At 39.7% G+C, this 18,631-nt stretch overlaps 1 pseudogene; it reads left to right on the top strand.

Annotated features, from left to right (window-relative positions):
- The first annotated feature begins 17,700 nt into the window (after nt 1–17,700).
- LOC110321010 lies at nt 17,701–18,237 on the top strand (annotated as a pseudogene).
- Nucleotides 18,238–18,631: the final 394 nt, after the last annotated feature.

Raw genomic sequence — 18,631 nt, 5'->3', positions numbered from 1 at the left:
TCAGTGGGTGACATCTCTGAGACAAGCTTGAAACTTAGGACAATGGGAACTCCCAGGAATCTATGAGGGTGACCCTAGCTAAGACTCCTAACAATTCAGGATATGGAAACTGAAATGGCCATCTCCCGTAATCAGGCAAGACATCCAATGGAGGGATGTGGACTGCAGACAGGAGCCTTCATTGACCTAGCAGCTAATGGCAACAGATGCAGAGACCTATAGCCAAATATTTGGCGGAGGTAGTGGAATCCTGTTGAAGAGAGGGAAGAAGGATTGAAGGAGCCAGACAGATCAAAGACACTACAAGAAAACCTACAGAATCAACTAATCTGGGCCCATAGCAGTTCACAGAGACGGAACCACCAACCAGAGAGCATACATAAGATAGACCTAGGCCTTTTGCACAAATGTAACAGATGTACAGCTTGGTCTTCACACAGGTCCCCTAAGAGCAGGAGAGGGGGCTGTTTCTGACTCTGTTGCCTGCCTTTGGATCCCTTTCCCCTAAATGGGCTTCCTTGCTTAGCCTCAATATGAGATGATGCTCCTAGCAGTACTGCAACTTAATAATATGCCAAGGTGGATTGCTATCCATGGGCAATCTCCCCTTTTCTGAGGAGAAAGAGATGGGGGAGGGGGAGGGGAGAGGAAAGGTAGGGACTGGGAGGACAGGAGGGAAGGAAAGCTGCAATTGGAATGCAACATTAGTTAATTAACTAATTAATGAATGATGACAACAAACTAAGATGGTCCAAATCTAAGGTGCATCAGCTAACAGCCAAAGCCTCTCCTGTCCCATGGTTAATCTGTGAGTCTCACTACAAGCTGTGCTATCAACTCACACCACCTATTTACTAAGTACTTCCATCCACACAGCTCTCATGGAAGGTGAGCTTTACCTACAGCTGGCACTGCTGCAGGAGCATTACTGTTACTGATCATAAGAAACTACTCTTTTTGTCTTAGTGACAGTGTCTTTTGCCTTACAGAAGCTTTGCAAATTTTATGAGGTCCCATTTAGCAGGGTGGGGGGAGGGTATAGGGGGCTTTGGGGATAGCGTTTGAAATGTAAATGAAGAAAATATCTAATAAATTTTTTTAAAAAACTACCGCAAGAAGCATGCACTACTGCAGCAAGCATGAACTACTGCGCTGAGTGCCTAATTGACTGTTATCTTGATTGGCCTCCAATTAACTGTCAGGTTGTTGCAAATAATTAAGTTGTTAAACTCTAAAAGCATAAGAAGCAAAACTGGAGATAAAGCTCATCAGTAGGTTACACACCTAGCATGTGGGAGACCCTACATTCAATCGACAGTACCCCATACAAAAAATACCTCCTGTGAGAAACAAAGCTATTCATGTGTGGTTCAAATATTTACAGTTGTAATTCTATCAATATGTTACTATTTTTGAGACAATTGTAAAATGGTGGATGTTTAAAATATCCTCCATAATCTGCAATATCAAAACAAAAATATAATTTTCATAAAATATAATACATATAATACTCTCATAGGTATATCATAAATATTTTATATTTAGATTTGAGGTTGGAGCTCTGAAGGACTAAGAAAATAAGCATACAATAAAAGTTACCTAGCACAGTTTTAACTTTTGGGTTTACTTTATTTATAATTTGGGTTTGTGTGTTCAGGTATGTGTGTGTGAGAGAGAGGGTGTGTGTGTGTGTGTGTGTGTGTGTGTGTGTGTGTGTGTGTGTGTGTGTGTGTGTGTATGAATGTAGTGTGTGAATATATATGTGAGTGCTGTGTATGTATGAGTGTGTGTGTATGTACGATGCATGTGTGTGTGAGTGTGGTATATTAGTGCATGTGTGGTATATTAGTATGTATGTTAGTGTGGTTTATGAAGATGACTGAGTATGTGTTAGTGTGTGTATATGATTGGATGTGTAGTATGTGGTATGTGAGTATGGTATATGTGTGCAAGTATGTGTGTGTGTGTGTGTGTGTGTGTGTGTGTGTGTGTGTGTGTGTAAGTCTTAGAACAATTTTCAAGAGTCATTTCTCTTCTTTTACCATAGATTGGAGGGGGTATTAAACACAAGTCATCAGGCTTGTTAAGGATTGGCCTTTATCCCCTGAACCATCTTGCAGGCCCAACACATTTAATTGTACAGTTTTAAAGCTTAAGTAGCCAGCTATCCCTCAGCATTTTCATCTCTTGCTACTCCATGTTGGTTATGCAGAATATGCAGAGAATGTTTCATAGTAAACTTGGTCAAGATCTTCCTTTCAAATTGATGTACTTATTTCTGACAGTAAAGGCATTCCTTAGGTAGTAAAACATAAGGGAGTGATATGAATCTCTTTTTTCTTAACACCCTGTGTCACTCACTGCAATCAAAAAGCAAAAAAAAATAAATAAATAAAAATAAAATGTAATTCGATTATTATTGCAAATTCACAATGTGGCCTTTATCCATCCCCAATGTTTTCTCTCTTTTTTTGTATATTTTTGTTATTTACATTTCAAATGTTATCCCCTTTCCCAGTCCCTCTCCGCCAGAAACCCCCATCCCCTCCCCTCACCCCTGCTTCTATGAGGGTATTTCCCAACCCACCCATCCACTCCTGCCTCCCCATCCTGATATTCCCCTACACTGTGGCACCAAGCCTTCACAGGACCAAAGGCCTCTCCTCCCATTGATGTCCAACAAGGCCATCCTCTGCTCCATATGCGGCTGGAGCCATGGGTCCCTCCATGTGTACTCTTCGGTTGGTGGTTTAGTCCCTGGGAGCTCTTAGGGGTCATATTACCTGAAAACCCAGCTATACCACTCCTAGGAATATATCCAGAAGATGCTGCAACATATAATAGGGGAACATGCTCCACGATGTTCATAACAGCTTTATATATAATAGCCAGAAGCTGGACAGAACCCAGATGTCAGTCAACAGTGGAATGGGTACAGAAAATGTGGTACATTTACACATTGGAGAACTACTCAGCTATTAAAAACAATGAATTCATGAAATTCTTAGGCAAGTGGAACTATAAAATATCATCCTGAGTGAGGTGACCCAGTCACAAAAGAACACTCATGGTATGCACTCACTGATAGGCGGACATTAGCCCCAAATCCAGGAATACCAAAAATACAATTTGCAGACCAGAAGCTCAAGAGGAAGGAAGATCAGAGTGTGGATGCTTCAGTCCTCCTTAGAAGGGAGAACAAAATACTCACAGGGCCAAATGCAGAGACAAAGTGTGCAGTAGAGACTGAAGGAAAGGCCATCCAGAGACTGCCCCACCTGGGGATCCATCCCATATACAGACACCAAACCAAGACACTACTATGGATGCCAAGAAGTGCTTGCTGACAGGAGACTGATATAGCTATCTCCTGAGAGGCTCTGCCAGAGCCTGACAAATTCAGAGGCAGATGCTCACAGCCAACCATTGGACTGAGCACAGGGTCCCCAATGGAGGAGTTAGAGAAAGGACTGAAGGAGCTGAAGGGGTTTACAACCCCATAGGAAAAACAACATCCTCAACCTTTTCACTGGTATAGGATAAAGCACTTTACAAATTGTCCTAATCTCAGGCCAGTGAATTGTGTAAATTCATCTTGTCAATGCCAAGTAGAAAATGTTCCCAATGAAGACTTACAACCTCATCCCACAGTTTCAAATAACACTAACTTTAGATTGTAAGCACAGCTCTTCCTTCATAGGTAATAACGTAAAAACATGGTACAAAATTGTTAGATTTGAAGTATTAAACAAAAACAAAAGCATAACAAACACAAACCAGCAAGGTTTAAGTTAAACAAAAATTGTGTAATTTCTTAGTAAGGCAGGATTTCATTAATGTATCCTCTTAGATTGATAATTCACTGCTAACACCACCAAGAACTCATCCCATTTGGAGTTTCATTATTTATTAAAGCATTATGGTCTGGAATGTGACAATAAACTTTTAATTTCAGTTATGCAAATAACTTTATTTTTTAAAAGAGCATAATGATACAGCTGGCCTGGACCTTGGTTCTCCATATTTGATGTTCTGGGGAAAAAACTACTGAAATGCTTTGTATGTCCATCTGAACTAACTATATCATGGTTGTTAATCCCCATGTTCATTTGCTGAAGGCGAATAGATTCTGGAGAATTTTAGAGGTCTGTCATCTGCATTCAAGGAACATTACCAGGTTCACAGAGAACTCCAAAGTATCTCTCACTGCTTGGATAAAATCTTAATGTTTCTCATGAGTTCAGAAGCTAGTTATTTTTATTATATGTTGGCTTTATTCTCTATTAATATCAATTTTACCTTCTTGAAGAAGTGTGCATTTTTATCAATCTTACTGAGGAATAAAACAATGATGCTCTGGATACTAAGTATATCCCCAATAAATAATTTGAGTCTTTTTTCTGATTATTTATCTCTAGCTTTTCACATCATATTCTTTAAGCAGATTTTGTCAACTCTAATAAAGAATGTAATATTCATTAAAGTCATCCACAAGTATTGACAGTCCAATTCTGAAAACTGTCCATTTTAAAAATAGTTGAGATCGAGAACCAAATTACCTTTTCTGCTCTTCCTACTCTACTCCCTCAGAGATCATGACACTTTGATTTTTAAAGATCATGTAACTTTTATAGCAGTGTTGTCCACAAAACAATTTAGAACTTCTATGAAGAGAACTCTAGGCAACAAAATCTATAGACTCTGATTAAACACAACCTACCTATCAGACGGTGTCTCAACTAAATCTTATTTTTTCTTTTTCTTTTTCTTTTAATCAAGTAAAGGAAATACATCAGGAATTTTTACTAGGAAAGCTGTGGTAGAAAGCCACAAAGATTCCTGCAGTGTAGCTGGGCAGAAGAGATCTATGTGGGGTTTGGAGTTCCTGAACTAGGCATCTGAGGAGACCATTAGGAAAAAGAGGATGGTGGAGAGAGGAGAAGACAACATGGGATAAGAATCTTAAAATAATGGCCATGAGGGCTGGCTAATTGGCATTAAGAGCAGCCTAAACAAAGCATAGCAAATCATATAGTGGGGTTATTGGCAGGGAAAAGGACATAGTAGCACACAGGATAGATATCTATCCAGCTCTAGTGCTGATTAAGGCTTAAAGATTATAAATATGAAGATTATATGTGTCCTTTGTCCAGGAACTGAATGATCTAAGGAGGGGTAGAAACCCCTTGACTGAGACTAAATATATCTCACCACAGATTCCAACAGTTGTCTGTCTCTCAGATTAAAGGAAATATAACTTGAGGATCATCATCTACTAATTAGAGTTTTATATGCAATCAAGCTAATAGGACCAAGCAGGGAAGTTCAGAATACTCGCCACGATGTCTAAACCCTCTAAGACTATTCTAAGAGTATTCCAAGAACCAAGCATTGATTGCCTGGGGTATAATTTCTCCAGAAAGAGTCATCACAAAATGTTTAATTTGTAAAGATCTGAGTCTGCTAGGTGCCAACAAGTGTTAGGGTCTAAACAAAATATCTTTCTTCCTCTCTTCACTCAACTTGATGCTGCACCAAGAAATGTAACTTAATTTCTGACCCCATCTGGCTCCAAGAGTCAATCAGCAAGTACTTTTTCAAGGAACTTGATCATATGATATTAAAGAACTCCAAGTCTTTTCCCTCATGGAGCTTTTATCCTAGCAACATCCATAGACTCTTTAATATCAAGAGATACCTACTGCAAAAACTTAAATTCCTTTACCTCTTTCCAGAAGAGCAGGATGCTAATTTTGGTTTGTTGGAAATACTGTAGAAAAATCTATTAATCTTCAGAATTCCCAACTATGTCAAGTAATTAATCAGCTAAATAATATTTCATCATCTGTTATCCATTTCTTCTAGGGAAGAGTACTGTTCTAAGAGGTCAAAAATTGTGTCTATCTTATATATGTTAGCATTTCCAAATGATTGAGTACATTAATATTGGTTAGATGGTGAATGGAGTAGCCAGCCAATTAGGGAATGAAAAATAAATGATTAACATTGAATATCTACTTCTATTTATTGGATCAGTAACTGTGGTTCATTTAACATTCTTAATTTTTATGATGTTAATTTCTTGCTTCCTGTCTTCTTAAAACTTCCATTGCTGTGTTAAAAAACATCATGACCAAAAGCAACTAAGGGAGAAAAGAGTTTAGTTCAACTCCTAGTTCTATACCATAGTCCATCATGAAAGGAAACTCAAATAGAACATGAATATGGGGGAAGGAAGTAGAAATCTTGCAGGAATTCTGCCTACTGGCTTGCTCTTCATGGCTGTTCATCTACCTTTCTTATACAACACAGGGCCACTTGCTCAGAGATGTCACTGATAACAGTGAGCTAGGCCTTTCCAAGTATTAATCAAGAAATTTCCCTGTAGACATGCCCACAGGCTAATTTGATGGAGGCAGTTCCTCAGTTGAGGTTTCCTCTCCCAAGAGTATCAAGTGGACAACCAAGTTTAGTCATCATACTAACTTCCTGCCTTAATCCAGGTTTCTCTATTGAACTGCAACAGTTGCTTATTTTTTTGTAATTAAAAAACCAGTCATGGCTCAAGACCCATACTAAGATCCAGCCTTCAAAACCTTAACACAAATCACTTAAAGAGTCATTCTGAATAATTAGTTGATGTCAAAAGCTGCTTCTTTAAGCACTGGAATAGAAAGGTTTTGGGTTTTTATATTTAGGGAAATATTTTGATATACTGAGGCATTTCCGAGGTTTCTTTGAGTTGAGTTTTCATCATAACTAGAATAGATAAGAAGCTCTTCAGTGTTCCCTCCGAAGTGCCGTCTCTGTCATCAGTTGGCTGATTAAGATCACAACAGTTTTTCAACACTCAGAAACAGGATAGGAGACGTCATCACAATGTTCTTATTATTGCTTCCCATTGTGAATTTTCTGCCACCTAGTTCTCATCAAACCAATTTTCAAAAGATATTAAGTTGTAAAGTTCTATGAATGCTATTGGGGGATAAACAGTAACCATAGTCTTACCTAACTTTAAACCCTGTGAGTTACAATGATAACTGTCCTTATAAGATACTTTCTCTGATGCAATACTGGCACAAATATTTTGGGAGTCAGTAACCATTTTCTGATTCTATTTAAAGTCCACTCCACAAGACAGAATTCAAACCTGGTACTTTTCATTGGATCAAGATCCCATGACTGGGTAGGTCATAGAACATCGGGTAGATTTTTATACTATTATTCTGCTAAGCGGACCTTTGTATTAAACTACCTCCAAAGTATGCATCTTTACACCCATTGATTAGTGGGTCTCTCAACCCTCATCACAGATGCTTCTTTTGGCAATAGATATTAATACAAAGATGCACAACTAGTCAATTTTCAGAGCTGAAAGTGTGGTGCTCAATCCTAAATGAGACATATATATCATACCACCACCATCATCACCACCCCTGCCAAGGCTCAAGGATCATCACAAAAGATGAGGCAGAAATACTGCAAAAGTAGTGACTGACTGCGACAAAACAGTATTTCAGGACATGACAGGGGCACTATGCAAATGAATTCACAATATCTATGACTGTATGTACAAGACATACATAAAACCAAATTGGCCAAAATTTTAGCATAGCTGAGGGAGGGATCACATTGTCTTACCTAAATTTGGCTTCTGGAGAAGAATAAGTCAGTTTTATTCAGGGATATGACTCTGATAGGCTCCCTTTGCTTCAGTATTTTATCCTATACCCGTGTACACAGTGGTAGTATTAAAGTATTATAGTGTTGTAGTGTACTGAGCGTTAGTATGTATTAGTGTTAGTGAGTATTAGTATTAGATAGCATTATAGTGATAGTGGGCTGAGTATGTTTGAAATTAAGCACATGTAAGAAAAGTATTGTGGGGCAGGGTAGGAGTCTGAGGGGAGTTGGGAAGGGGAGGGGAGAAGTGGGTTGATCAAAATATATTATGTATGTTATGAAATGCTCAAATAATAAAAAGTGTGTCTAATTGAACTCACTCAAAGTACTCAGAAAAAATAAATTCCTAGTGTCCATTCAGGACCCCTTAAATCTGAACATTAAAGACATGTCTGACTCCTACGAGTGCCTGGCACTTAGTAGGCACAAGGTGGGAGTCTGTTCAGAGTAAATATAGGACAAACTGCATTTCCCCACCAATATGCTTTAATTCCTACAGACAAGTTTTATGAGACAGAATTCTTAAGATTTTGACACCTGAACGTTCTGCTCCTCTATATGTCCCCTTGAATGTTTGTTTCTGAGGACAAGAGTTCCAGCCACAATAGCAATACCCTGAAGATTAGCGGTATTTATACAAGTTTTATGAAGTGAATTGGTCTCTGAGCCTGTGTGTGTGTGTGTGTGTGTGTGTGTGTGTGTGTGTGTGTGTGTGTGTGTGTGAGAGAGAGAGAGAGAGAGAGAGAGAGAGAGAGAATGTGTGTATATCAAGTGTCATGCAAGACTGACCATCTTTTGCCAGAAAGTTAGTGGCTTCACCACAGCTTAATAGACTTACTCTCTTGCTTTTTCAAAAATAATATTTACAGTTCTCTTAGAAACAACTGTAATACCTATCCTTTAAAGAAGATATTCTTTTTAAAAAATATTTCGATTGTTTTATTTCTTTACATTGCAACTGTTGCACTCCTCCAAGAGTTCTTCACCCTATTCCCCCTCCCCTTTGCCTTGAGAGCTGTTCCCTCACCCACTCACCTCCCCACCCTCCCTCCGCTACCTCACCCCACCCAACCCCCATACCCTTTCCTGGGGCATCAAATCTCTATAGGGTTATGCTCATCCTCTCCCACTGAGGCAAGACAAGCAGTCCTCTGCTATAAGTGTGCCTGGGGTCACAGACCAGCCCATGTATGCTCTTTGGTTGTTGACTTAGTCTTTGGGAACTCCCAGGGAACCGGGTTAGTTGATACTATTGGTCTTCCTGTGGGGTTGCCATTCCCTTCTGCTCCTTCAACCCTTCTCCTAACTCTTCCAAAGGGTTCCCCAACCTCAGTCCAGTGCTTCTCTGTGAGTATCTGCCACCATCAAGTGCTGGTAGAGTCTCTCAAAGGACAGCCATGCTAGAACAATGTGGTATCAGTAAAAGTGTCAAGGTTTTGAGAATGCTAGTCTGACTTCATGATAAGCTGGCAGCAGGAGACAAGGCCTTAGTCCAGACAAGCCCAAGCAAGTCAGTTACTAGAAGAAAAGAAAACAAAACAAAACAAAAAAACAAACAAAAACAAAAAACAAAAACCCAGGCTTCAGGCTTCAGTCAGAAACTGTCCAGTTGTCAGAAGCTACCACACCACCTGTCCTGAGGCAAGGACAACAGGTCAGCAAGAGTTTCCAGACTTCCCCAGCAACAGTTTCTAAACACCAGCACTGGTTCTGAAATGTCCATAGAGATGGACCCAACAGATTAAGATAGAGATCACCTACTCCAGAATTCCTATAACGTGCTTTAAATCAGGCCTGTGAGCTCACTTGGTTGTCTCTCTATCTTGATAATGGGAGACCTCAGGATGCTGGACTTCTGCAGAATAAAACACTCTTTGGGTTTGTATACTATTTGAGTTTGGTGTATCATTCTTTGGAAAATCATGGACCATTGCAGTTTAGTCCCTGCCCGTGGGATGGATCCCAAATTGGGCTGGTCACTGGATGGGCTTTCCTTCAATCTCTGTTCCGCTGTTGTCCCTGCATTACTTTTAGACAGGAATTCCATTTAGAAGGGGAAACAAAACAATCATGGGAGGCAGAAGTGGGGAGGGACCTGAGTGGGAGGGGGAGGGGAAGGGGGAACAGGATCAGGTATAGCAGTGGGGAGGGGTGGGGGAGACAGGAGAAAAGCCCAGAGGGCCAGAAGAATGAATGGAAATATGCAGCTGGGGTCGGGGGTGGGGAAGATCCTCTAGAAAATTCCAGAGGCGTGGGCTGTGAGAGGCTTCCAGGACTCAATGGGGATGACCTTAGCTGAAATGTTAAGTGCGGAGTTAGAACCTGAAGAGACAACCTCCAGTAGAAAAGACAGGGCTTCCAGTGGAAGGATGGGGTCACCAACCTACCTTCGAAATTTTTGACCCAGAATTAAAATATTTTTGAGGTGATAATATAGTTACATTACTTGCCCTTTCCCTTTCCTCACACCAAACTTTTCCATATACCTCCCTTTGTCACCCCTGAAATTCATGGCCACTTTTCTTTGTTTCTACTTATATGTGCGTGTACATGCACATATGTGTACTCTAAAATATATAAATACAACCTGCTCAGTCCATATAATGGTTGCTTGTCAAGTGTTTTCAAGGATGACCATTTGCTATTGGATAATCAATCGTTGTACTCTTCTTACTTTCAGTATTCCTTAGTTTCCTGTGTTCTTTGTCTAGGGATCAGTCTCCTGAGCTTTCCTCTGTAGGAAGACGTGCAGTACCACCTCTGAGTAAATCCCATGGGGCCCAGCAGCTGCAAAAAGCATCTCCTAAGTGAGGACTGCCTGAGAGACCAAGGATTGCTGGTGCAGACAACGCCAGCCAATCAAGAAGTGCTGTTTAGAAGAGATGTTTTCTTGGGATTAACAGGGCATGGGTGGAGGGTATTAATGGAGCTTGCAGCAGTGCTCAGATAAGTTTGCTATTGTGTTTCTCAGCTGCTCCCCAAGTCTGTGTCATTGATTCTCTGCTACCTTACCTACCAATCCCCCAAAGCAGGTAGGGTCAGGCAGAAAGCTGTCCAGGGCATAGGCAGCGTCTGGTGCCTAGCATGGTTGATGGACTACTTCATCATCCTTGTTTTGTAGCTGCTTGTGAACCTCCTTTACTGGAGCCTTCCTGGAACTCATTTCTGTCTTCTTTGTCTTTTCTGTCTGTCCATCCCAGTGACCTTGCTTTTGGTCTCAGTTTGGTTTGAGGATGAGCATGTTGCAGTTGTCTTTTTGCTTTTCTTTGTCTTAGGGTGAGCATGCTGTGGTGAGCATGCAGCGGCCATCTTTTCTGTCTTCTTTGTCTTTTCTCATTATCACTTTTGGTCTGGATAGGGGCTGGCTTCCCAGGTGATGGTACCAGGAATTGGCTTCCAAATGCCTTTTCCATCCTGGGTACACCATCCAGGCATAAGGTTTCCAATACCAGGTATGATTCCCCTCTTGTTCACTGGGTCTTCAGTCCAATTAGAGAGCTGTTTGGTAATTCCAAGGTATGGGTACCACTTCTATGCCCTCAGGGTTATCATGGCATGCTGGTTGATGCACTTGATAATTATTGTAGCACTGCTGGTTGCTTTCCTCCTTTGGAAGGTTTCATGTAACCTTCTGATACCATGAAAGATAGTTCTTAAGGGGTGTCTGTCAGGTCAGATCCTTTAGGTTCAGTTTCCAAAATATATAATGTTGTTAGCAATGAGGACTTACCTTCTATCTCTGAGGTGCTACCAAGGACAATAGCAATATCCTATAAAATTTTGGAAGCTTCTTGAACACCCTAATGATTAACTCAAAAGGGAGCTTCTTATACACAATGTTGAGTTTTTTTATGGATAGTTTATAACTCTTAGAAAGAGCATTGTCAGACAAGATGGAAAATTTCATTTAAATTCGTGTGTGTGTGTGTGTGTGTGTGTGTGTGTATACATGTGTATGCACGTAGACCTATATGTATTGTAGGTTGTGGTAATTTGAATAATAATGGCCCCCATAGGCTCATTTATTTGAATGCTTATTCACCAGGGAATGACACTATTTTAAAAGATTATAAGGGTAGGAGGCATGGCCATGTTAGATTGTTAGATTAGGTATGGCCTTGTTGAAAGAAGTATCTCACTAGGAATGGGCTTTGAGATTTCAAGAAGCCTAGGCTGCTTCTCTCTGCCTGAAGATCAGGACGTAGCTCTCAACCACTTCTCCAGTACTATGCCTGCCACCATGCTCCCTGTCAGCATGATAATAGACTAAGTATCTGAAAATGTAAGCAAGTCCCCAGCTAAATGCTTTCTTTTATAAGAGTTTCCTTGGTCATGGTGTCTCTTCACAGCAATAGAACAACAACTTAGATGTCAGTATTTATATGTAGATAGCTAACAGTATGATTCCTTATGACTTTTTCAGGCATCAAAATGTTATCTTACCATCTTCCCTCTATCTATCAAAGTTATTTCTGTCTCCCTTCCTAATTAGAGCCTTGTTGGTTTTGCCATTTTGCCCTTCATAGCCCTTGTTTCTTGCTATTCCCCTCTATATTGCTACCCTGAGTCCCATTGGTCCCATTTTACTTTCTCTAGGTTATTAAACTTGCATCTGTATACTCACATCGGAATATTTGGAGCTAGGAACCTCAGGTGAGAGAAAACATATGGAATTTGTCTTTCTGAGTCTGGCTTACCTCCCTCAATATGATTATTTCTAGTCCCATCCATTTACCTACAAATTCTATGATTTTAGTTTTCTTTACACCTGAATAGTCCATGGTGTATATGTACCTCGTTTTTAATATCCATTCTTCAATTGAAGTAAATTTGGTTGTGCTATTGTGACTAGAACAGCAATAAATATGGCTGTGCACGTATATGAAAAGTAGAATGTTGAATACTTAGGGAATATGCTGATGAGTGATATAGCTGGGCCATATAGCAGATTTGTTTTTTAACCCCTTGGGGATTTGCCACACTGATTTCCAGTATAGGTGGACTAGTTTACAATCTCACCACCAGTGAATGAGGGCTCCCTTTCTCCACATCCATAAGGACCATATTCTTTTGACTTATCTTCCTATAAATTTGCATACCTAAATTCAAAGTGCAAAAATGCATTACTTTACTCGTATTGTGACAAATTTGGAAGTTAGCATTAATTGTCTTTTCTCAAATTAGTATGCTGGCTAGTTTTATGTCAAACTTGATACAAGCTAGACTTATCAGAAAGGAAGAAACCTAAATTGAGAAAAATGATCCTACCATATCGAGCTGTAAGACTTTTTCTTAATTAGTAATTGATGGTGGAAGGCCAACCAATTTTGGGTGGTGCCACCCTTGGGCTGGTGATCCTGGGTTCTGTAAGAAAGCAGACTGAACAAGCAATGGGGGATTGGAAGGAGGAGTATTTCCCAAAGCAGAAGTATGTTTTCATTGTTTTGCTTTTATATTACAAAATAGAGGCAGAGATATCTAAAATACATATAAAGAGAACATTTGGTTTGTTAAAATATTGCCAAATAGAGTGTTTGAGACATATAGCTTGTACCTGTATTTTTATTTTACTGTCTCATGTTCTTGTAAGTCATTCTTAATTGACCGATGATTGATTGTAGACCTTGCTTGAGTATTTTTTCTAATAAAACAAAGCAAATTACAAGAGAGAGAGAGAGAGAGAGAGAGAGAGAGAGAGAGAGAGAGAGAGAGAGAGAGAACATGTTCAAAAAATGAAGAGAAACTAGAGAGATAATTGGCTGAGTGACAGTTCTTTCAAAGTACCCAAGTTAGGTTTCCAGTAACCATAGGGGTGGCTCACAATTGGCTGGTAATTGCAGCTCCAGGGACACAGTGCCCTCTTTTGGTCTCTAAAGAAACTGCATTCACAAGCACAAACCCATATGCAGAGATGTATATATACACATAATTTTTTAATTAGGACAGATCTTATATTTTAAGAAGAAAACATTAAATATTAACTAAATTAATAAAGTATTTGGAAAGAACATATTCAATTAAAGGAACAATTTCAAAAAAGCAAAGACATTTGTGATTGACTCTATTTTCTTCCCTTCTTCAGTCAAGTACACTGGAGGTACTTAATAAATGATTGACAAAAGAATAAATACATTTCAATAACTTTGTTTCAAAACCTTTTTATGAGTGAACATATTTTTTAATCTAACAATATGTGACCTAACAGTAGCAATTTGCTTGACAAGTGCACATACCTTTCCGCATATTAAAATTTTGATCCAAGTTTGAATGTCAGCAGATTCTACAGTTGGTGACATCATACCATTTTAAGGGGCTTCAGAAAACCTCTTAGTGCTGACTCTAAAATGCTAAAGGATGTTAAATTTCACTTTATTTCTGTTACTTCCACTATTGCCATGATATTTTAATGCAATTAGCACCACTTAACAATTTATTCATAGTTTTCTGAGTTTTTTTTTTATTTCCCCCTTTCACCAAGCAGAAATTTCAAATTATAAAAGTTAATAGAGCTATAAAAATAAAGTGCCAATAACAGTGTGAATATCGCTAATTTAGGACAGCTGCTCTCTAACTAGTGTGTCCAGTGGCCAATAACCATACAGAAGGAGGCCAAGACAGGTATCTATAACTGGCCTGGCCAAAAGCCTGTGGGCAGACTGCTGCCCTATATGACCCTGGGTCTCGGCTGCAGTTTCCCTGTAGCACCCAAACCGGCACAGCTGCTTCCCTATGCAGAGGCTGCTGCATCGATTTCTTACTGGAATAGATTTCTCACAAACAAGGATAATCCTTTATTTGAGGTTTAGTCACTTGAATTCCTCTCCGTATTCTTCACTGTCAGGCTTTGCAATTTTATTTATTCTTGCTAGAATGCACTTACTATTGTAGTTATGACACTTTTCACTCTAAGCCCCCCCTTTTCAAGGCCTTAGAGGAGGGAAGAAAAGGTCTTTAGCTAGAAATTTCTCATCCTTGGTGACAGTTTGGAAATGATTTATTTTAGAGGAGAGCAGATGTGAGAAGAGTAGAAAGGAAGATCATTTATTTCAGCGTTTCTGAGAACTTAGCTATCAGTTAATCTCAGGTTTGTTGATAAATGAAATGTGCTGGCTTTCAATAGTAAGTTCTAATTGCGAAAATAATCTTTTATCTTTATTTAAGAAGTTAAACTAAAATGATTCAAAATCTCATGGAACCAAAAACACTATAAAATAGTCTCATGGCTAAAATAAATTTAATTGGTTCTCTACCACATTATCATAATAAAATGGATTGCTATAATACAATGAAACTATGCTTTGATTTATATATTTACAAACACTTTATTTTGTTAATATGTATGTCTAAACACAAAATCAATATATACTTACTACCTGAGCATCCTTTCAAATGTTTTTAATACTGTTCCATTCACACTTTCAAGAATTAATTAAAAATTGCCAAGGCAGTACATACTTACAACTAAATTATACATTATTCCTAATCATGGAAATAGTTAGTAAACACTATTTCAAAATGTGTCAAACTGACTATGATTCTCTAATTTTGTAATACAAAAATAACATATTTTTACTAATTTAGATAACAGTCATATTCGAGGTGACCTATTGAACTTATCTCTCTTTTTTTCTATTGAAAGGAAAAAGAAAACCTTACTCAGGTATATTAGTGCATGCCATTAATCTCATCATTGAGAGCAAAGAGGCAGGCAGATCTCTGTGCGTTTGAGACCAGCCTGATCTACAAAGTGAGTACTAGAACACCAGAGCTATATAGAGAGATCCTGTCTCAAAAACAAATAAACCTTCAAAGTGACTTATTTTAAATTCCCTATTAGTACCTGTAGGAAGAGAATGAGCAGTGAGCAGATCTGGTTTAGCCTACTCAAATGTGGCACCTTCCATGTCATCTATTGCCCTTAGGTGGCTATATAGCAGAAAATATACAAAGGATCTACATAAAAATATAGTTTTATATAAACTATATGTTTAGCCTCTACACCCTAAAAATTCACATGGACTTGGATTTGAAAGTTCAAATTGAAAGTTTAAATTATATTTATCTTTCCCTAACAATGTTTGGTTCGAGGTAAGCCTATGAATAAGCCATTTGTAACTTAAATTCCCTTCCTTCTATAGAGTTAAGACTAATGTGTGGATATTAGCCATTAAGTAAGTGATAACCAAGCTACAATCTGTAGTCCCAGGGAGGTTGGGTATATATAGAGAGGGAGGGGGGCACATGGATCTCCCTAGGTAGGAAAAATAGACTAGAGTTCATGGGTAGACGAGGAGGCAAAAGGGGCAGGTACAGAAGGATCAGGTAGAGAGACGGTGGGGAGATGGGATTGAGGGAGGGCATGTGGGAGAGATGGCTCTAGAATTGAAGGGCATTTGGGGACATATGAAAACTTAGTTCAGTGGAAACTTCTCTAAAATATATGAAGGCAATCATGACACTGTCTACAAATAATGAGGGAGAAAGAGTCCCAACTGGACATCTCTTGTCACCAAATGAAGCTTCCAGTACAAAGACTGGGTTATATCCATCCAATGGAGTTGTTGGCCAAAAAGTGTCGACTGGAAATCCCCAAACAATTCAAGTGGTTGCCAAGATAATAGGCTGCTCTCAGCAAATGGACATCAAGGCCCTTTGCTGAAGACAATACCCATACAACACTCTGAACATGGAAAGATCGAGCTGGTGCCTACACAGAACATTTATCCCAATCTTCTAGTGTCTTTGGTACTGGAAGGTATTGTGCAAGCTACTGAAAGGGAAACATAAATGCCAGCCGAGCATGCTAGTGCACGCCTTTAATCCCAGCACTCAGGAGGCAGAGGCAGGCGGATTTCTGAGTTTGAGGCCAGCCTGGTCTACAAAGTAAGTTCCAGGACAGCCAGGGCTATACAGAGTAACCCTGTCTCAAAAAAATTTAAAAAACTAAAAAAGAAAAAATGCCAATCAAGCCACAAACCTTTGATCTACAATGGCTCCTGGCCTGAAAGATGTGCTAGGGCAATTTTGGCACAAAGCTGGAAGAGGTAACCAGTATCTCATTTGGTGTAAGGCCCACTCTGAGATGGAACCCAGACCATCTTAATTACCGCTAGGGTAATTAAGAACCAGAGACCAGACAGTCCAGAGACCTGGGGTTAAAAACAAATACTATTGGTCTAAAAGAGAAAATAAGTAACAATAAAATGATATTTTACTACTCAAAGATCAATGCCTTATTCAGCCATCATCAGAGAAGCTTCCTCTCACATCAGATGGGAACGAATAAAGAGGCCTACAGCCAGACATTATACACACAGAAAGAGAGAGAGGGTTCTTGGAACACACACCTCTAAATGGGATGTCTCCATCAAATTTCTCCCCTCAGAGCTCAGGGAACCCCGTGGAAGAAGAGGTGAAGAGAGTGTTAAGAGCCAGAAGATCTGGAGGGCACAAGAACAAAGTCCTCTAAATCAACTGAGCAAAGCTCATATGAACTCACAGAGAGTGAAGCAAGAAGCACAGGGTCTGACCCTGAACGGGCCTGAAAAGGTCCTCTGTGTACCTATTACAGCACTCAGGACAGTATGCCTATGGGAGTCCTGAGTGTGTGAATGCGTGGGTCTCTGATTCTTGTGCCTTCTCTTGGGGTTCTTTTTCTCCTGTTGGTTTGCCTCGTCCAACTCCAATAAAACATCTTATTATCTTCATTTTGATTTTACAAGGGAGGTTTTGTTTTTTAATGCTAATAAGAGGTAAGCTACATAAGAGTATATTTTGTCAGGAGATTCCCAAAGGAGTGCAGCACACTTATACTGGCTTAAGTTGTTACTCAGACGTAGTCCTGTGACAGCCTCTTATGAACTCTAGTTGAAACTTTCTTTCTTATTGTTCCAGTTAGCATAGAAAAGTACAAAAGAAAATATTTGTCATTCAAGATATTGCAAAATCAACTGCAAGATGGCTCAGCAGTGCAGGCGCGGGGTTGCACTGAGCAGGTTGGAGGCTGGCGGAGTCCCAATGAGCACGTTCCGGGCCTTCACCTGCAACGACCTGTTCTGCTTCAACAACATTAACTTGGAACCACTTACAGAAATTTATGGGGTTCCTTTTTACTTACAGTACCTTGCACACTGTCCAGAGTATTTCATCGTTGCTGAATCACCTGGCAGAGAACTACTGGGTTATACTGTAGGCAAAGCAGAAGGCTCAGTAGCTAGGGAAGAGTGGCATGGACATGTCACAGCTCTCTCTGTCGCCCCTGAATTCCGCCGTCTTGGCTTGGCTGCTAAACTTAAGGAGTTACTAGAGGAAATTTCAGAAAGAAAAGGTGACTTTTTTGTTGATCTCTTCGTAAGAGTATCCAATCAAGTTGCTGTCAACATGTACAAGCAGTTGGGTTACAGTGTCTACAGGACAGTCATAGAGTACTACTCAGTCAGCAACGGGGAGCCTGATGAGGATGCCTATGATATGAGGAAAGCAGTTTCCAGGGACACTGAGAAGAAATCCACCATACCATTACCTCATCCTGTGAGGCCTGAGGACATTGAATAACCATAGGCAGCGGTTCTTAGGCAGGTGTTCCAGACAGTTTGTGGACATACTGCTTTCATAGGATGATCTTGGAGCTCTATTAGGAGGAAAGTAAGCATTTAAGACTTAAAGACTTCAAAAAACGCAGGCGATAATCTTCAAATCTCATCCTTCCAATGAGCAATAGCATACATGTGCGAACTGTTTGCCATAGTAAAATTCAATCAAGGCAGCTAAGTCAGAAGGACACGTTCCACTATCATGGTTGACAGTACATGCCAAGAAAAGACTCCCTCAATCCTCCTCCTAAATCCTGTGCCTGAGAACCACTGTTGCACACACACACACACACACACACACACACAACACACACATACCCACGCACGCATATGTGTGTATATGTGTGTGTGTATGT

The sequence above is a fragment of the Mus pahari genome, chromosome 4 (genome assembly GCF_900095145.1).
Source record: "Mus pahari chromosome 4, PAHARI_EIJ_v1.1, whole genome shotgun sequence".
NCBI lineage: Eukaryota > Metazoa > Chordata > Mammalia > Rodentia > Muridae > Mus > Mus pahari.
This window is presented reverse-complemented; position numbering and strand designations above follow the sequence as displayed.